This window comes from Dipodomys spectabilis, unplaced genomic scaffold (assembly GCF_019054845.1).
Source record: "Dipodomys spectabilis isolate Male_0828 unplaced genomic scaffold, ASM1905484v1 ptg000026l, whole genome shotgun sequence".
Lineage (NCBI taxonomy): Eukaryota > Metazoa > Chordata > Mammalia > Rodentia > Heteromyidae > Dipodomys > Dipodomys spectabilis.
Genome location: NW_024870703.1, coordinates 6,454,327 through 6,476,672, shown reverse-complemented (window position 1 = coordinate 6,476,672; position 22,346 = coordinate 6,454,327). Strand labels below are relative to the sequence as shown.

General features: G+C 36.6%; 1 protein-coding gene and 1 pseudogene across 2 annotated transcripts in view; both read right to left on the bottom strand.

Annotated features, from left to right (window-relative positions):
• The window catches only part of Srbd1 (S1 RNA binding domain 1), a 192,268-nt gene that overhangs the window by 29,217 nt on the left and 140,705 nt on the right, over nt 1–22,346 (bottom strand). The window lies entirely within an intron of this gene.
• On the bottom strand, nt 10,254–10,591 carry LOC122104541 (annotated as a pseudogene).

Genomic DNA, 22,346 nt, shown 5'->3' with positions numbered 1-22,346 from the left:
ATAATTTTTTTTATAAAAGGTCTGAAGCATGTAGAAATATAACAAAGAAATCCCTCCCTGTAGAATGTAAGGTAACAAAAAACAAGAAAGCCTTCTTAATATCACATTCTTTAAAAAACATAAACACACTAGTAGAACCATTTTATTTTTCACATGAATATACTGTGTAAGTAACAATTTGTACTTATGTGGCTCTGGGATTGAGATGGCAAAGGTCATTCATTTTTGAACACTAGTGGGTTTTTCCTAGATCTGGAAACTTAAGACTGAAGTATGGCCTGGAAAACATAAAAACACAAAACAGCCCCCCTCCCCCAAAAAACTCCCCCAAAACCCATAGAGGCTCTGTTGCAATTATTCCTCTTCTGATAAAGCATATAGGAGGTCCTGGGACTTGAACTCAAGGCCTGCATACTGCCCCTGAGCATCTTTTGCTCAAGGATAGCACTGTACCACTTGAGCCACTGCACCACCTCCAGCTTTTTCTGTGTATGTGGTACTGAGAAATCAAACCCAGGGTTTCATGCATGCTAGGCAAGCATTCTATGACTAAGACAATTCCCAGCCCCCCCCCCCTCCGAAAACTTCTCAATTATCTGATAACTCAGCATTAAAAAAAAACAATATGCATGAACTTAAAACTTTTTTGTAATGTGAGTATAAAGCTATTATTTAAGCTAACTAGAAAGAAAGATAGATGGGACATTGATTATCTTGTATGTTTTGCAAAAGATTAGTCAACTAATTCTTTTTTTCTTTTTAGGTCCGGTCATGGGGCCTGAACTCTGGGCCTGGGCGCTGTCCCTCAGCTCTTCAGCTCAAGGCTAGCACTCTACCACTTGAGCCACAGTGCCACCTCTGGCTTTTTTCTTTTTGCTTATGTGGTGATAAGGAATCGAACCCAGAGCCTCGGGCATGCAAGGCAAGCACTCTACCACTGAGCCATCTTCCCAGCGCCTAGTCAACTAATTCTTAAACCCTAACCATCCAGCATTAGGTTACTCCTAAGGCATGGACCTTTTAAGGTATCACATTAGAATCCACAGATGTTCACAACACTCTGGATGGTCAAAACTCAAATGCTCGCAGGGCATGGTGTACACTCTGGAATTTCCATTCAGCTCACAAATCTCCAGCAGCTTTTCTGTGCTTGTCCTTGTGGAGCCTTGGCCTAGATATACACACCTTAATATATTGCAATTAATTTTAGATATTAGACCACAGGTAACGCAGGACTATAATCCCAGAAAGAGAAATGACAAAGGATAAACTACACAACTGTCTTAGACTTCAGTCTGAGAAGTTTCTATACTGTAAAGCAGAACATGACAGTCTTATTCGGCTGTGGAAGCATAAACTAGAGGTCAGGATTTTGGACCCAACTGGAATTTTCAGAACACATTAGAGAGAACAGAGCTCTGTATTTAATAAAGATGCACATATGCCCAGAACACTGGGACCAAACTCTACAAGGCTAGAGAAAACACAGCTGTCTGAAATTCGTAGCTTATACAGAAACCCCCAAGACTGCACAGAGCTTGGAGATGTAAGATGTTTTACCAGTCAACAAACAAACAAAACAAAACAAATCTTCCCCCCCCACACACAAAAAACAGTATCTGGGGTTTTACCTTGAAAACTCTAGAAACTCTGTTGATGCCACAGAAAGGATAGGATGTGCTCTACTAGTCCTACGGTGTAAGTGCCATCCTACATTAACACTAACAAAAATTTTTTTCCACTAACAAATTCTGAAAGCAGTACTTGCTGAGATAAGTTCGTAGGTAAATACTTGAAACATTTAAGGAAAAAATTATAGCAATTCTCTATAACTCCTTGTGAAAGAGAGAAGCAGAAGAAATACTAACTCAATTTATAAATTTACATTTACCCTCCTGTAAAGAAAACTACAAGCCATTATCTCTTGTAAGCTGATGCAAAGTCAAAAACATACTGGTAAATTAAGTCTAACGATATACAAAAATTATATGACATGACCAACTGTGATTTATCATGTGTATGCAAGTTTGGTCTGACATTCAAAAATCAATCAATAAAATTTCATAATATCCATAGTCTAAATAAAGTCATATTATCCTTTCAATACACGTAGAGAAACAAAACAGATAAATGATAAACCTATTCATGACAAAACCGACAATCTAGAATAGAATAGCCCCCCCAAACCCAAAACAAAACCTTTAGATAAAACCATTTTTAATGGTAAGAAAGTAGTAAAAGACTTCTTACTAAGATCAGGAACAAAACGAGGATGTCACTTCTTTTTCAACACCATACTGAAAGACATAGCTGATATAATAAGACAAGAAAATATGATAAACGATATACTGACTGAGAAGGAAGAAATGGTTATTTTCCAGTGACATAATTATTTGTTTTTTTTTTTTTTTTAACCATTTTAATACGTGTGCAATGGTATCTCATTAATGTTTTATTTTGAAATACCCTAATAACATATTGTGAACCATCTTTTATATTTATGAAAGGATCAACAAAAAAATTCTAGCACTGGATGTAGAATATATGGTGAATTTACAGAAGTTAATCACTTTCCTATATGTATGACATCTGAAATTAAAATTTTATTATAACAAAAAGCATACCATAAAGAAATTAAGTATAAATCTAAATCTAAATATGTATGATATGTATAACTGTATAAATAACTATAAAACTGGTGAAGTGAATCAAAGAATTACAGTGGAGATCTATGTTCATGGAGAGAATAATTTAATACTATCAATATGTTAGTTCTTCTTATCTCAATGTATAGAGTCAAAACAATCTAGTCAAAATCATATCATGTTATTTCAGAGATATCAAAGTGACTCTAAAATTTATACAGATGGAATGGCCAACCAAATATTGAAGGGTTCTTCCCTATCAAGGTGAGAGGACTAATATATGATTTTAAGACAAACTATAAAGCTGCAGTTGTCGAGACAGTGTGATACAAGTGAAAAAGAAAAAAAGAAAAAAAAAACAGATCAATACATCAATGGAATAACAGAACAGAAAGTCTAGAACTAGACCCTGAAAAAACACCTCACTGAAGATAAATAGTTGGTAATTGAACATATAAAAGATGGTTCACAATATGTTATTAGGGAAATCCAAATAAAACATTAATGAGATACCACTGCACACCTATTAAAAGTTAAAAAAAAAACCCAAACAGTAGTTGTGCACATTTGTACTAACCCAAATGACCTGTGGCTTATGTACATACAAAAAGTCTCACAGTTGAATTGTAACTTTCAAAATGTAGAAACAATGCAGATGCTCTTCAGTAGACAATAAATGAATGAATAAACTCTGGTTTCATTCATCCAGGCAATGAATTTCTAACCAGAAACAAAAAAACAATGAGCTGCCTAGGGTGGTGGCTGACATTTATAATCCTAGCTACTTGGGAGGCTGAGATAGGGGGAACAGTTTAAGGCCATGCAGGAGGTAGATTAGGAGGCAGGGCAGGGCAGTATATGTGTGTGTGTGTGGGGGCATAGTTTGCTAGACTCAATCTCAACAGAAAAAGCTCTGTGTGTGTGTGTGTGTGTGTGTGTGTGTGTGTGTGTGTGTGTGTGCGCGCGTGCGCACGTGTGTGTGTAGGGGGGGCACAGTTTGCAAGACTCAATCTCTGTATGACATAGTGCATTTCTGTCATTCCAGTTATGGTGGAAAGTATAATGAGAAGACTGACCCTGACACCAAACAAGATCCTCTCCAAAATTAGTTTAAAAAAAAAAAAAAAAAGAGTGCTGGAAGAGCACCTGCCTAGCAGCAAATGCAAGGCCCTGAGTTCAAACCCCAGTATTGCCAAAGAGCTACCAAACTATAAACTGAACCTACAGTGCTTATTATTAGGTAAAAGATAGTCTGAAAGGCTACACACTGTGTGACTCAAACTCTATAATAATGGACAGATGTCAGTACACATTTATCCAAACCTACACAAAACATCAAAAGTGAATCCTATTTTAAACTATGGATTTTGGTGAACATGATGTGTTAGTATAGGTTAATATGACTGTAATAACTATTGTACTCTGCAGGCTAGATGTTGACTGTATGTGAGGCTAAACCTAAGTGAAGGTAAAGTAAATCAGAGCTATCTTAAAGTATATCAGAGCTCACTTTTGTTCTGAATCATTGTTAAAAACTGCTCTAAAAGTCCCTATCAGATTCCATCTTATCTGATGGTCAATTACATAATTGTCAGAGTAAAATTCAAAAAGAGATAACAAAATTTACATTCTTAACATACAGTACAGCAATGGGGGCTGAAAATCAGTCATTCAATAGAAAGCAACTTGGGATGGGCCAGATGTTGAAAGCAGTATACAAGAACTTTAAAGCAGCTCAAGGATCTGATGGAAAATAACAGAAGACCCATGGAAACTAAAATGAGTAACTGAAAACTGAAAAACAGTATATGAAAACGGAAAAAAATAATGGATTAAATTAATTAATAGACTGAAGCAGAGAAAAACAAATTAGTAAACATGAAAGAGAGATGAACAGAAATTGTCCTAATTTGAAGATCAAGATAAAGAAGGGAGGGCAGGGAAGCCCAGTGATGTGTAAATATGTGTAATGGAAATCCTGAGGAAAACTGAACAGACAAATCCTTGAAGAACCAACAACAAAAACTTCCCAAATTCTTTTGAAAAACATTTAACAAAAGTAAAGAAACCAGAAAACAAAAGCCAAAAAGCACATGGAGGAGCAACAATGCCAGGAAGCAAAAGTCTTACGGGAGGAAAAAAAAGCAAGGCTCAGAGACAGTGATGTGGCATCTTTAAAGTACTACATTTATGACCTCCCCTTCGAACACATACCCTTCCAACTTCAAATTCTACACCTTTCAAAAATAAAGGGAAAATAAAAGGATTTTTATATAAGTGAGACATTGTCATCAGACCCGTACTCTTAAAAAATGTTAAAGACAATTTTAAACTTAGGAATAACTGACAACAGATGGAAAATACCTTGCAAAATGTGACTGTGTATATATTATAATTTTAATTAAATATATAAACATTTGAAGCAAAAATTATACTATAGTATTTGGGGATATGCATGAAAACCCATAGAGAAGAGTGGTAAGGTGGCATAATACTAGCCATGTAGACTGTGAAAAGAGAAGAATACAAAAAATAACTCCTAGAATACCACTAAGAAAAAAAATAAAGTGGTATAGCTGAAATTTAATGATATTAAAATAAAAAAAACTAAAAGTTATTTGATTCTTCTAACCAAAGTAAGTCAGAAAATGAAGAGTAGAATACCAAGTTACATGAAACAACTAGCTTCCAGCAGAATACAGATATTACATCAGTCATACAAACATCTACATTTAGTGAATTAAGTGCTCCAGTTAACAGACAACATGAACTATCACTTAAAATCCTTGCATTTTTTAGTAAGATTACACATACCTAAAATTAACTGTAAACAAAGCCCCGTATTTCTAAATTGTTAGCTCAATCAGTTTACAAGGGAACACAGAAGTCTTTAACACACACACTCATACTCTCCGTCTCTCTGTCTCTGTCTCTCTCTGTCTCTGTCTCTCTCTATCTCTATCACACACACACACACACACACACACACACACACACACACACTGCAGTAGAGCAGGTGGCTGGTATATAAAATGAAGACTATTTCTGGATTTTGTGTACTAGAGCAGGTGGTGGAGTATGAAGCAAAGAATATTTCTGGGTTTTATACACTGGAATCTGATAGTAGATGCTCTTCTTAGATGTCTCATCTGATTCTTTTCTATATACTTACACATACAGAATTATCAAAGCCATAGTCACTCTCAGCATAACTTCAGAAGACCATGTGAGAAATCAGTTAAGAAAAATAGCAAGTTAGATGCCACAAATTTGCAAATCCACTGTTTGCTTGGTCTCATTCCTAATTTTCAGCAGTTCCCATGGTGTTTATATTCTTAGGTCCCATGGTTTCCCTTATTTGCAATAACTAGTATATGTCTGAGTCAAGCAGAAAAGGTCAGATAAGTTGATGTTAGGGAAATGAGCCCTAAGATATGTATTCAAATGTTTTTTTTTCTTTCAAATGATTGTTTCTAACACATCTATAAGATTATTTCTTTGTTGCTTTGTATGTCCCTCCCCCATGGTATAACCCCTGCTTTCACTGTATTTTATGTTGTTATAATTTGTGGAGGGAAAGGAAAAAAAAAACAAATACTTTAAATAGGGATACAGGTGGACCCATTGCAACAATGGGATGTATAAGTCGTTATGTGGAAAAATGAACTTTACAACTGGTGGGGGGGGAGGGGAGGAAGATTGGGTGGGGAGGCGGGGGGGGGGGGGGGGGGAGGATGGGAAGGGATAGGAAGGGGAAACAAAGGAGGAGGCTACAATGCTTGATAAGAAATGTACTCATTGTCTTGCCCATGTAATTGTAACCCCTCTGTACAGTATTTTCACAATAAAATAAATAAATAAATAAAAACCTAAAATAAAAAAATTTTAATTACAATGTATAAGTTCTTTATAAATCATGACAATAAACAAGTCTTCATGTATGTCCCTAATAGTCTACATCTAAATTTTAATCCAACTTTCATTCTGTCTTCGAGCAGGTGCTCTTATGTCCCCTAGTGGATACAGGTTGATATGGTGGAGGAAAGACAGGAGCAATACTAGTTAAGTAATGGTCCATAAATCCTAAATGTCTGCTTTGCATACAGACTTTTCCAAACCAAAACAGTATACTATCTACTTTACCATAAATGAGAAACTATTAAACACAACTAAACTGGACCACACCTATCTGCCCCATGTGTGGTCACCCAGCGTAAACATAATCCTTGGTTCATGACACAGGCATGAAGAAATGCACACCCAAGAGCAAGAAATTTTGGACCTGACATAATACAAAAGAGTCTACATTTCTATTTTAAATTTTTATTTTTACAGATTTATGGCCATGTCATAAAACTAGACTTCAGAAAAAAATTAGGTGCCAAGATTTAGAACAACAGTGTGTTACCTACTAATAAACTAAAACAGTGTGTACAAACTGTAGTCTGAAATTATGAGTGGGTGGGGACAAGAAAATATCCTCCTCATATGCAGACATGTTGACAGCCCAGTGTGTAAACTTTGTTTAAACAACAAGAAGTGGAGATAAAAGGTGATATTAACACAAAGCTAAAGAAAATCCTAAACTGTAGAAATAAGATTCCTTGATAATATTTCTTTTTTAAAATTTTATTGTTAAGATATTATACAGAGGGGCTACAGTTACATGAGTAAGGCCATGAGTACATTACTTGTCGATCATTGTTACCCCTTCCCTTTCTCCCTTGTTGTTATCCTACTTACTATTCCTCCCCCATCCCCGAAGTTACAAAGTTCGTTTGTAACATACTGTCTTCTGTGTATACTTATTGCAATGGGTCACCCTGTGTTCTTGTTTCAGTGTTTTGTTAGATTCCTTGATATTATTTCTAGTAGTGAGTTCTAGGAATACAATTTATTCTCCCCGAACACACATGCACGCACACACGCACACATACATATGTATGTGGCCAGATGGGCAGCTGGGTAAGAATCACCCCCCCCCCCCCCGCAGTTAATTATTACTAAAGACAGCTCATTTTTCCCCATTAGACAAGAGGCTGACAATGCCATCACCGGATCAATATGTTTCCACAGTAATAGTATTAATATAGAAAGGCAAGGTTCCCTTTATTTATATGTCCCCTTCCTCCATATGGACATGACAACAGAGCACCCAGGTACTCTAGACTTCTGAAATCATCCATTCTTAGCTTTCTGCACTGGCAGAAATGAAGTTTGGGCTCTTTAACTGCCCCAACCCCAAATACTTTTCCTCATTTTCTGCTTTTTCATGAATGTATCTATCATCTGTTGCATGTTCACATATGTAAGTAAACAAATACTTGGTAGTACTATCATTTCACTTTTTCTGAATACTGGGTTATTTGTGGATTTGTGTGCTTTCTAGGTATATAGGTTATTGTTTGTATTTCCACTTTCTAACAACATTCTTCTTTTTTATTTTTGTTTTTGTCAGTCATGGGCCCAGGCGTTATCCCTGAGCTCTTCAGCTCAAGACTAGCACTCTACATGTGAGCCACAGTGCCACTTCTGGTTTTCTGAATGGTTTACTGGAAATAAGAGTCTCACAGTCTTTCCTGCCCAGGCTGGCTTTGAACCGGAATCCTCAGATCTCAAACTCCTGAGTAGCGAGGATTACAGGAGTGAGCCACCAGCGCCTGACCAACATTCTTCTTAATGCATGGTAGGTACTGGATAAACTTGAAGGAAGAAACAGACAAATTTCTAGTGGTTGAGCCTTAGATTCTTTCAGTTGAAGCTGGGGATTTAGTTTAAGAAAGAGTTGTCCTAAAATAAAAGAACATTGGCAATATGGAACTTATATAGGAATTTATAGGAAACCTTTTTAGCCATCATAATCAACAGCAAATTCATAAGAAGAAATTTTTAAGTAAAATCTAAGATGCTCTAATGTAATACACAAAGGCTGATCATGGCCACAGGCCCTCCCATTCCAAGCTGAAAATCCTCATGCAAATAGTTCTAGGTAGGATTCTAGTTCAAGAAAAAGTTTGTTAACTCACATCTTACCTCTAATAATGGGTGATGCTTTTAATTGGAAACAGAGTCTTAACTCCCATTTCTTGCATGGGGCAGGAAATATTTTTCCTCTCCCATTTCTTCCCACTTTAACTAAGTTACAGTAAACTAAATCCTTGACAAAATTTTCATCTTGTGAGACCCTTCTTTTTATCAGACATCCTGAAATTCTCTTCTGACGGGATCGCAAGAACCTATGATTCTGCATGGAAACTGGAGAGCTGAAGAACCTCTCCCTTATCCATCCTCTGTAACACAAATTGTCAAACTTGAGTTACAAGTTACATCTCACAATCCAGTTACTCTCCAACTTTCGTGGAAATATATTAAACATTTCACCTCATGCATCCGATATGTTATACCCAGAAGAATATATGAATTGCCAGCTCTACATCCCAAACTAAGCTTCCTCTTCACTTCAACAGAACAACATGGTAATTGCTGAAACCATGAAGTTCAAAAGATTCACTACTTGCCTAACTTTAAAGCTAACTTGATGTCTTCTGATCCTGATAATTTTCTGGTTCTGATGGTGGCAATCTGTCAATCAAGGGCCAATGGTCCACTCTCAGCAAGAAGCAGCTATGAAAGGTGGACTATCAACCTTTTACACCTTTTTTAAGATTAAAAGGGACCCAGTCATTTAGGGGGAAATGCAGGAGGAAAAAATACATGAAGAGACAGGGAAGGAAATATTTTTTTCAACAAGTATCTACAAGGCCAGACTCAGAAGTTAAAACTAGGAAATGAACTGAAAAAGTAGATAAGCTCCCCTCAGACCATATCTCCTTCTTTTTTCATGTAATATTTATCATTAATTAGCTTAAGTCTTATAATTTATAAATTATCCCTTCTATTTAAAAGCTTTTCTCTAAAAAGTTGGCAACAAGCACCACTATCAATTAAACACACACAGTAGTCCCACAATTTTGTGTTTCTGAATAGCTGCATAAAGAAAATCCTGAATTATAACTTAGTCTGTCTTAGCAAAGAATTCAAAAATAAAGTCAGTATTGTATCTATCACAGTCACTTTTAAAAGCATCTGAACTTACAGAACTATAAAATGTGCAAGTGTTAAATATTCTTTATTTGACATTTATACATAAGCCACACTAAAATGCCTTTCAATAAGTAAAAGGCAGATTTCAGAGACAGGGAATTCTAATTAAATTGGCATAGTCAAGACCAAAAATAGAGACATTGCTTCCTCATCTTCAGCCACTGACTTTAACTGGTGAATTTTGCTTGATTCTGAGACAGTGAAGGGATTTCCCCAGTATTTAAAAATGTTCTCTGAATATAAAGCCAATCTTTAACAGATTTGGAGATGGAATTATTCCCTATCTTGCTGAAAACTGAACATTAGTAACTCCAATCATATGACTAAAAGTGGAAAATTCAGAGTATTTTTTTAAAGATCATATTCACCTAACCACAAGCCAGTTTTACTTAAACCAAGACCATCTAAAAATATTCTGCCAGCCATTCATGATCTGAAATCTGATATTAGAGATCAACTGAATTATAGTATACATTAAAAAGCCATGAGACATTTGTTTTGCAATAAATAAACAAGGCAGTAGCTATTACTCATTTGTGGCTTTTTTTGAGATAAGCTATCAAATCTGTCTTTTCTCCCTTTTCAATGCCAGCAAAGATCATTTTTGTTCCAGGGATGTACTTTTTGGGATTCTCCAAATACTCCATCAGTGTATCCTCTCCCCAGGTGATGCCTCTGTTCTTGCTGGCATCTGTGTAAGTGAATCCAGCTGCTTGACCTGTCTTTCGACCAAACAGACTATGAAGATTAGGCCCAGTGTTCTGCTTGCCTCCCTTTTCAACAGTGTGGCACTAGGCATACTTCTGAACAAAACTCTTCTTGCTTTTCTCAACATCACCCATTTTAAATTGGCTCTTTCATCCCTATCACAAGAAGAAGCCCGTTTCTCCTTTTAAATGCTCAGTTATGTGATTAGGAGGCACAGTAGGAGCTAATTTTATTTTTAATGGTTAAAACCTGGGAATTCTTCATAAAGGGGTGAAAACAGAAACAAATGAAAGGACATAAGTAGCAAAGAATTTCAAAGGTTATCTGGGTTTTGGGTGAGCCACATCTATCTTACCTACCTCAAATCATTGTCTAAAGATTATGAGTTGCTAGACTGGATTACTTTACATTTTAGCCCAGCTCAAAAAGTATAAAAGCCACAGATAAGAACCATCATTTTGAATCTTTAACAACCATTTCCTTCATGGGTTACAGAAATGTTTCTCTCATAGTTTCTGTTTCCTTCTCTTTAACCCTATTACACTAAAATAAATCCTTGCTAAAACTTAAAAAAAGAAAAAGAAACATTTAGGTTCTTTTTTCTGGGAATTCAGAAAAAGTAAGCTTCTTTTATTTTAAACTCTGCTGAAGTTAAGCTTGGTGAAACTCATGCATAGGATACTTTTATCATTATCTCATAATGGACTATCTCATAATGGACATAATTAAAACATATGCACCATTATCAGAAAGGACAAATAGCACACCTCAAAACAGGTACAAACTCTAAGGCACAACTTATAGATTTAAGGAAAAATATTTTTGGTATGAAAATGCTACTTTTAGGTATAAACTTTTAAAGCTCAATATAACATTGTGACTTGTTTTTTTTAAATATCTCTATAAGTCATCACAAGATTAGGTGTGGACAAGGCTTAGGTTATACAGTTGAAGAAATGAAGACTGGAATTTAGAAGGTGGATACAGATGTTACTAATTCCTGCTTACCAAAGAAAGAATCCTGGGGCATAGAACTAAATATTGTTCTTAAAGATTAGCTACCCAAACAAGATCAAGAGTCATTTTATTAAGTCTTCAAATTATCATTGGGAATATTCTATTAGCATAAATCTCAGTTTAGAACTGAGAGTTTGTTTTGGATAAGTTTTTTAATTAAGAACTAATTTCCATCTTAATGTGCAAGACTTTTTCTGACATTGAGAAACATGAAAAGGTACCTTCTTTATGTTAACATATAGTTGCCATATAGTAAACATTCTAGCTAACCTCTTTCCTTTTTCTTGAAACTCTACCGTCTTTTGGTTCAGAAAAGTACGTTTGTCATAAAAATCTGCTGCTCTGAATGAAAAATTTTGGAGGCTTAGTCCTTCATTCTAATAGGAAGAAGTGGTAAACTTCATCCTCTGAGTCACAGTGAGGGCTGGAAATGTAACAGCAAAGAGGTAGATAGCTTATTCCAGATCCTAAATTCAATCTCCAGCAAGGCAAAAAAGAAAAAAGCATAGTGAATTGAGTGAGTACTAAGGAAAGTGACACTTCGTCATTAATTCTGTGACTGCCAGACCCTAAGGTGACCCTTGTGATACCCACTGCTGTGTAACTCCCTTACCTTGACTGTAAAGCCTGTGACTGGCTTCTAAGCAGAATGTGGCAAAGGTAATCGGATGTTATTCCTATGATTAGGTCACATAACAGGGGAATGGTGAGTCTCCTAATGTCTTGATGAAGTAAGCAGTTGTGCCGAGAAGGCCCAGGTGGCAAGGAGCTGTGGGTGGCCCTGAGGAAGACCTGAGTGTGGTCTCAGGTTTTTAATTAAAAGCACTTTTTAATGAGGTTTGTATAGCTTTACTGAATGGGTGGGTCGCGATCTCATTAATAGATGTGGGGAAAAAAGACAAAGCGATTAGTCGCTTTAGTTTAAATTTGTGGGAGAATTTGTGGAGGGAGGTTAGGAATGCTTTTGTAAACATGTGAAATCTGCAAAGTCTTTTATTTTTATTTATTTATTTATTTATTTTTGGGTCCGGTTGTGGGGCCTGAACTCTGGGTCTGGGCGCTGTCCCTCAGCTCTTCAGCTCAAGGCTAACGCTCTACCACTTGAGCCACAGCGCCACTTCCGGCTTTTTTTCTTTTTGCTTATGTGGTGCTGGGGAATCGAACCCAGGGCCTCATGCATGCAAGGCAAGCGCTCTACCACTGAGCCACCTTCCCAGCCCTGCAAAGTCTTTTACACCTCTGAATTGTAAGGTCCCGTTAGCAGTTAAATGTATAGAGTTTGAGGTTAAGGGGGCATTTCTTCAGCAAAACATTCAAAGGATGAATATCTAACATAATATGTAACACAATAACATTAAACCACGAATGGAGGCATCATGGTATAGAAGGTTGAGAATTCAGAAACAGGAACTGTGCATCCTGTAAGCGCAAAAGTGAAACTTTTCTGCAGTTGCTATTTATAAGCAGTAAGGAGTGTTACCTCCAGAATCCTTTCTATATACATCCAATAACTTTTATTGGGTAAGGTTCTTAATCTTTTATCATAGTACTCATAAGTAACTGTGACAGGGCTAAATTTTCAGGTTAGAATCCTTCATCCTCAGTTGTTTCCATGAAGGGGCAAAATGCAAAGTGTTATAGGAATCTACACTAAACTATCAAAGTTCTTCAAAGTCCCAATACAAGAAGATTCATTTTATAGTAATAATGACAGATATTTGTAATGCTTGCTAGGAGTAATCTGAATCACACAATGCTGATCTAATTCATTCTCACAACTCTGTGTGCTTGAACTGTTATTACCTTTTACAGAGCAGGAAAACTGAAGTACCGATGGGTGGAATAAACAGAGCACAGAGCTAGGATGTAGCTGAACACAAAGGGCTCTATCTCTTAAGCCACATGTGACGTGTGTGTGTGTGTGTGTGTGTGTGTGTGTGTGTGTGTGTGTGTGTGTGTGTGTGTGTGTGTGCATGTGTGCGTGCATGTGTGTGTGTGTTCCAGTCTCAAACTTGGAATCTTCCTACCTCAGCCTCAGTCTCCCAAGTACTGGAATTATAGGTATTCACCAATATGCCTAGCTTTTTTTCTTTTTTGGTATTAGGGTTTGAACTCAGCAGGTGATCTACATTTGGGACACATTTAGCCCCATCTTCAATACTTTTTGCTTTGGTTATTTTTGAGACAGGGTCTTGCTTTTTAGGCCAGCCTCAACTGTATTTCTCCTATTTATGTTTTCTGTGATGACTGGGATGCCAAGCACAAACCTCCATGCCAAGCTATTGGCCAAGATGGGTCTCCAAACTTTTTAACTGGGCTGATCTCACATGGTTATCCTTCAGATCTTGGGCTCCTGAGTAGCTAGGATTACAGAACTGAGGCATAGAGCCTGGCTATACCCACACTTGGAAACACAATGCCCGTCTTTTTCAGCTCTCTTATTTGGGTTGCAAAAAGAAGTCTATAGACTTTACTTATTTTATTTTTCAAGGGAAAGGTTGTAATAATCATGAACACACTTTTTGTTCGTAAAGTATTTTCTACCCATTTACAGTATATTTACCATGACTAAAAGTGTTCTGTGAAAACAGATACATTTTTAAAATTCTGTATCATGTTCTTATTACAAATCTTATGCAAGTGGCAACTGTACAATCACAGAGGGAAAAGTAAGTGATTTCTAACACAACAACATGGCAACTTGCTTTGACAGGGCACTAGTCTTTTCTATTATAAAACTATAATTTACTTTCTCCCATTCCCTTTCCCTCTAATTTTTTCATCCTTCTGTCACTAAGAAGGATCAACTGTATCATTTCATTTGACACACTGAAAATAATTATGATTTGCCACCTAACCAACTCAGTTATGAATGACAGATGTACTGTTTTCTCAAAGGAAACTTGACTGCTTTGGAACATTTCCAATACTGGTTGGTGCTTTCACAGTGCACAGTTAAGATGTGAGCAGGCAAACATGAGAATTAGAAGAAAAGGAATAAAAATGTCTCTTCAACTGGTATTCTTTCTTTTTTGTTTTTTTTCTTCTGGGTAACTGCATTTGTTCTGAGGAGACTGCCATCTGATTTTTTTTTTTTTAAAACAAATGCATTAAAAAAAAGCAAGTACTAGGAAATGGGTACTTACAAAGGGGGCAAAGGTGGAGGGGATGCAAGGGCAGAGAGATAGAATGAAGGGGTAAGGGAGGGGAATGGAGGCAGAAATTCATTGTATATATCACAAAATTGACAAATATAAGGGATAGGTCAAAGAGTAGTGAAAATGTTTAAGATATGACACAGATCAAGATGCACTACACAAAAACTACTTGGTTAAATTCCAAAAGAATTCAACATATAACAAAATTAAGGTTGGAGAGGTGTGGGTGAGAAAGTTGAAAGGAGTAACATTGATCAAGATGCACTGTATTCATAAACTGCTTTGGTGAATGGCAAATCCTTTGCATACCACTTAAAAATAAGAAAAGTATTTTTAAAATTTTTAAAGTTGAAAAAAGATAAATAGCAAAGTCCTTATGATTACCACCTTTATTCATTGCAAAGAGCCCAAAGAGTGTTGCAGAGAGTGTTTAAGGGTCTTTTAAAATAGCAAAGTTAAGGGGCTAGAAATCATAGAATTTAATTCACAGATGAGGAAATCAAAGCACAAAAAAGCAGGATATATGATTGTACCTTTTACCACAAATCTGAAAAATATAAGTTTCCTAAATTTGGTTTTTCTAGTCAAACTTCAAACAATAACAAAAATTTGCTAGATAAAAATCCAGCAAACACTTAAGGTCCAAAAAAAGGGCAAGCTGAAAATTAACTATTCACCAAAAAACAGCATGGTGAAGTAAAGTGGTTCCCAAATGCAACTTGATAAAAAGTTTTCAGTGATCAGTAGCAATATGTAAAGAAAAGAACAATGTGATAAGTTTTTCAACAAAATAATTTTCTTCTTTAAATAACTGTCATTTACTGTATAATTAGCATCATGGAGGCTGACTATTACAAAGTTTAAAAAATTATATTAATAATCCAGGAAATCAAAAGAAACTACTGGTATGGTAGAAATAAAACATACATGTTAGAAGAATATTGTCCTAAGCTGAATTCACCCTGTAATCCTAGGTAATCAGGAGACTGAGATCTGGAGAAATAAGCTTCAAAACTAGCCTGGTAAAAACTTCATAAGACTATCTAAACCAATAAAAAAGCTGGGCATGGGAAGTCCACAGCTATCATTCCAGTAAAAAGGAACTATCAATACTACGACCAGTCCAGGCTGGCTCAAGCAAAATGTGAGACCTAACTTGAAAAATAATAAAAGCAAAAACAAACTGGAGCTATGGCATAAGCACTAGAGTTCAAAGTCCAGTACCATAAAAACAATTATTCTAAAGATAGGCACTGGTATTTCGTGCCTGTAATTCTATATACATGCCTGTAATTCTGTAATTCTAGAATTATGGGTTAAGATTTGAGGATTGTGTAGATAAAAAAGAAAGTTGGGGTGATAGTCTCATAGATAGCTTTTTTTCTTTTTTTTTGGGGGGGGAGGGTCCGGTCGTGGGCCTGAACTCTGGGCCTGGGCACTGTCCCTCAGCTCTTCAGCTCAAGGCTAGCACTCTACCACTTGAGCCACAGTGCCACTTCGGGCTTTTTTTTTCCTGCTTATGTGGTGCTGAGGAATCAAACCCAGGGCCTCATGCATGCAAGGCAAGTGCTCTACCACTGAGCCACCTTCCCAGCCCTCATAGATAGCTTTCTTAGTGCTACATTCTACAGTATACAAGTCTATACAAGGAAAGATGAGTGCAGTGAAAATGTGAATCCAATAGCCAGACTGCAAAGCCCTGGCTCTATTTTATTATATTTTATTTCATTGGTGGGAGGGGGGAATTTTATTTTCCTTACAGTCCTGTGGATTGAATTCAGGGTCTTATGCTTGTTAGGGAAGAGCTCTCTACCACAGAAACCCTCTTACCAGGCTATATTAATAAAAATGATGGTAATAATAATTATGGAGCAGGCAAAAAATACTACCTTAGTATCATTAGCTGTAGAATGGAAAGAGCATCTCATGCTATCTGTTAAGTACTGTTTCTTCTTCTTCATCATCATCATCATCATCCACTACTACTACAACTATGACTACTACTGATTAGAACATTACTTCATTATAATGGCTCAATTTGAGAACCCTACTTTTGTATATAATAGTATTTTGTGTACTGTGAAATTTCCATTGTAAAAATCACTCTGTTTGCTATATTATTATGCTATCACTGCCAGGTAATTTTGGTAAATACATGATAAGTTTGTTAATATATATGATGTGGAAACCTGGATGTGGAAAATTCCATATCACCCAGCTATTTTTGCTTTATTATTTTTAGATGAAGTATTGCTTTCTCCTGGCTGACCTTGGACCCCCATCTCCACCTCCACAGTGTATGGATTTACAGGTGTGCACCATGGTACACTGCTTGTTGGTATATTTTGTTTTGTTTTTTAAGAAAACTAACAAATGCTGAGCAAATAAATGGAAGAAAAAAACGTTCTTCAATGGCTCACAGATTTTTTAAACATTCTGATTTTAGTTAATACTTCTTTTAATTAAAGAAGTAAAAACCAGTATACCAGTGGTTCAGGCCTGTAATCTTAGCTACTCAGGAAGCTGAGATCTAAGGATATGTTCAAAACCAGCTTTGGCAGGTAAGTCCATAAGATTCTTATCTCTAAGTGGCGCAGCGGCTCAAGTGCTATAGGGCTAACACTGAGCAAAAAGAAGCTCAGGGACAGTGCCCAGGCCCTGAGTTCAAGCCCAGGACTGGCATACACGTGCATACACACACGTGCACGCACACATGCGTGTACACACACACACACACACACACACACACACACACACACACAAATAACAACACATACATACTTGCTGGCATCACAGTCAGGATAGTTTCAGCTGTTTTTTTCTTAATTTCCTCTGGATTGAACTTTTTAGTTCCCCAAATACTAACATTCTTCTGCAAAAAATCAAAAGCAACTCATGGTGTTCATGAGACAAGGAAAGCCCCAGCCCTGTGGTTCCTCAGTATTTTTCAAAAAAGCAATCTCTGGCATGCAAATAAATCCAGAAGTCAGTAAGTATGATGTAAAAATTCTCAAAACTATCGCCAGAGGATAAACACAAGGGACAAGACAAGTCATCTTTTTGGTTTTCAGGCATTCAAGAGGGACAGTTGTCTTTCAGACAGTCAGAAAGGACTTGGAAAAAACATTTGTTGGAATAAATGGAATGTGTCTTGGCCTCTGTGGTCAAAATTTCTGGGACTCAGCTGAAACAAGATTCTGGCTTAAGACTTATATGGTTTTCATCACTCCATAAACATTAACATTATTGATGTAGATCTGTCACTTGAAATATTCTACCCATATCCTTTACTGCAAGGAATTTTCTTTTACCCATTCATCTCTAGTGACAAATTTGTGGCACTTACAAATTTAAAAGGCTGTCAAAATCTAATAATGAAATCTTGGGAGGAGTCATGTGGGGCACAGATCAGAAAGAACTAAAATTAATTTCAGAGGATTTACTGCATAGGTTAGGGGTCACAATCAGGCAAGTTTGTCTCTACTGTGTAAAACCTACAGAAGCAATATCTTCCCAGAAGTACAGAAAAAATAAAGAAGGAATTATTGTCAGTCAAGTCATGAACAAAAGTCAGAAACACATGAAATAAACCAGTGCAAAGACAGCATAGAATACCACATGTTGTCAATGATTTAATCCATACCCAGGTGATACCCATTTTAATTATGGCTATTAGTTAACTAAGAGTCAGAGACACTACTGAGATAACTCAACCATGAAATGTCTCCATCTCAACAGGGATTGAATTGAAAGGTATGAGTTCTATACCTTTTCCCCAGTAAAGTGAAAGAAAAATGGAAGGAGGATTTAAAAAAGAGTTTTCCCTGACCAAAAGTTCTGTGATATACCTGCTACTGGAGAATTTCAATGGCTCAGAACAGAGGTTTGTATTTGGGATTAAGTTCTTGAAGAAGAAGAATGAGGAGGAAGTTGCAGGTATGTTCATGAACAGTTGTGGGGGAGCTCCTAAAGATACTCTGAAATGCTCTGTATGAATTTAATTGGGAATGGATAATTATATAAGTTGTTGAAAAGCAAAACCAAGAAACAATACTAAAATTCAGGATTCATATTAATGTTGCAATTTTGTTCAAGGCAGCAGTCCCCTCTAACTACAGTTTTACTTTCCATTGCTTCAGTTAATGGGGTTAATTATAGTCAAAGCTTTGAAATGGGAAATTTCAGAAATAAAAATATTATTAAGTTTTTAACTGTACATCTTTCTAGTACTATAGGACTTCACAGTCTCACCAAGTTCCTCCAAGGACATGAATCATCCCTTTGTATGTGTACAATATAGATTAGATAGAGAGAGAGCTACAGCTATAACTATAGCTATAGATATATATAGATATAGATATATCTATAACTATAGATATATATAGAGAGAGATATAATGCTAAGTCCTGCTTAGTCACTTAGTATCTGTCAGTTACCAGATCAACTTTCCTACTATCATGGTGCTTATGTTTAATGATGGCAAGAGTAGCAATGCTGGTAATCTCATTATGCCAAGAGAAGTTGTGAAGTGTTTCTGTTAGATGTAAAGGTGAAAGTACAATAGAGTAATTTTCAACAAGAGGGAAAAACCACTTTCATGTAATTTTAAAGTATATTATTGAAACTATTATAACTACTATTTCATTACTAGGTATTGTTGCTAATATTTCACTGTGCCTAATTTATAAATTAAACTTTATCAGCCTGGCACCAGCAGCTCACATTTGTAATCTTAGCTACTCAGGAGGCTGAGATACAAGGATCCTGTTTCAAAGCCAGCCTGGAGAAGAAAAACCCATGAGATTCTATCTCCAAAATAACCAGCAATAAGGTAGGCTGGAATCATGGTTCAAATGGCAGAAAGTCAGCCAAGCAAATAAGCCAAGTGGGCATGAAGCCCTAAGTTCAATCCCCATTATCATAAAAAAATTAAACTTCATTATAAACAAGTACAGTATAGGAAAAATTAGAGAATCGGTGGGATACACTTTCAACCTGATACATTTTCAATCCTGAACATGACTATACGAATAAAATACTGTGTCTTTGGGCTGAGTTGTAGTTCAAAAGGGCCAGGTTCCATCTCTAGTACCAAAAGAGAAAAGCTAAACAAAAACCCTTTATGTCTTATAGCAACAGTCTCAGAGGGCACACTGTGGATCACTAGCTTACATGTTTGTGTATGTGCCATTTAAGAGAAAAGCATCAGTGATAAACCAGCTTCTGTGAAACAAACTAGATAGCCTTCCTGAGTCAGTTATTATTACAATGAAACTTCAGGTGCGTGAAATGATGATGGGACGAATCTGTGCTTTGAAATCTACAGCAATTATCTGTCCTAACTCTGTCTTAAGGTAGTTGAAAGCAATTATCACATCAAGATATTTAGTGAACTGACCTCATGTAACATAAGGTCTTGAATTTTCACATTTCCCAACACACTGCAGGGACCACAAAAGAAACACAATAGGTCATATTGTGGGTTCATATATATAATCATGATATACATGATATACATCTCATGAAAGTATACTTTTATTATAGAAATCAAGTCTAAGAACAGTGAGGGATGTGAAAAATTAAAAACCTATTACCACTAAATGTTATAATTATTACTTTTAAGTATTGCACTTAAGTATAAGAGAAATGGGAGTCATTCCAAAGATGTAAAGCTGGTGCAATACACACAGTAAATTAATGTAATTCAACACATCAGCTCTGTTGTAAATTGAGAAATCAGAGAAGCCACATTTTGAAAGATTGACTCTTGCATTCTTTATTAAAAGGCTGGCAACTGCATGGTGGATTCCTGTCTCAAAGACCAGCAACCAGCAAATACACTTAACACTGTTAGGAAACTGTACTGTGAAGGCCAGAAAGGAAAGAAAGGACTAACACAATAGCAACAAACCAATTCAGCTCCAATGGAAAGCTGAACTGGGATGCTATGTTGAATGGAAAACAGTCAGGAGACGAGAGACGGGACAAAAACACAGAGACATGTGGCATGGTGTAATGGCACCTGAACTGGTCTAGGACTAAATGGGGTTAAGTCAGGAGGCAGGGTCACAGGAAACTCCTAGTCCCAGGCAATGAACTGACAGGTTTAATAACCTATCAGCCAAGTGCCCACCCCTGCCTCCAGGGATTCAGGCACACCCATCACCTGGGAGGTGGGGGCTTCAACTTCTCCCACCATCAAGAAAAGATGCCAGACCCTACCCTACCATCTGCCCTGCAGCCAAGATGGCGACCAGACTCTATCTCCCTAATTCAATAGGAGTAAGGAGAAGAACACATAATCATCTCAATAGATGCAGAAAAAGCATTTGACAAGCTTCAACACTCCTTTATGATAAAAAGCTCTGGAGAAATTAGGAATCCAAGGAACATTCCTCAATATAATAAAAGCTGTATATGACAAACCTACAGCTAGCATTATACTTAATGGTGAAAAGTTAAAAACATTTCCTTCTAAAATCAGGAATAAGACAAAGATCTCCACTCTCTACACTCCCCTTCATTATAGTATTAGAATTCCTAGTCAGAGCAATAAGGCAAGAGACAAACAAATGGGATCCAAATAGCTAAAGAAGAAGTAAAACTCTCCCTCTTTGCAGATTTCATGATCCTATATTTAAAGAATCTCAGACTTTTCTCCCAAGTTACTTGAGCTGATCCAAAACTTTGACAAAGTAGCAGGGTATAAAACTAACCCATAAAAATCAGTAGCTTTTTCTGTATATCAACAATGAGAAGAGCAACAGTGAAATCAAAAAAGCAATTCCTGAAGCCTAAAACAAACAAGAAATAAGAATTAACTTAACCAAAGAGGTGAGGACCTCTATGATGAAATTTTTTTAAACCTGAAAAAGGAAATTGAAGCAGGTTTAAAGAAGTGAAAATGGATCAAAGACCTCAAGTTAAGAGCAGATATTACAAGAAGGGATAGGTAATAAACTAGGGCTCCTTGGCACAGACCAAAACTTTCTAAATAATGATCCAGAAACACAACAAATCAAAGAAAGGCTAGATAAATGGCATTGCATTAAACTGCAGGGCTTCTGCATGGCAAAGGACATAGCTAGCAAGATAAATAGAAAGCCCACAGATTGGGAGAAGATCTTCACTAGCTATACAACAGCCAAGGGCCTCATATCAAAATATACCTAGAGCTCAAAAACTTAAACCCCCCAATAACAAGTCCTCAAAGAAACAACCTCCCCACCAATAAATGGGTTAAGGAATTAAAAAGAGACTTCTCTGGAGAGGAAACAAGAGTAGGCAATAGACATATGAAGAAATGTTCAATATCTCTGACCATAAAACAAGCGCAAATCAAACTACATTGAGATTCCACCTCACCCCAGTTGGAATGGCCATTATCAAGAAAACAATCAATAACAGAGGCTGGCAGGGATGTGGCCAAAAGGGAACAGTACTACACTGTTGCTGGGAATGTAAACTGGTTTAACCACGCTGGAAAGCTGTAAGGAGGTTTCTCACCAGACTAAACATAGAATTCCCCAATGATCCAGCAAACCCTCTCCTGGGTATTCATCCATACGATCACAAGGCAAGGCCACACTAAAGCTACCAGCACAACTATGTTCATTGCATTGTTACTTGCCATAGTTAAGATATGGAATCAACCCAGATGCCCCTTAGTAGATGAGTAGATCTATGGATCTACTCTACAATGGAATTCTATGCT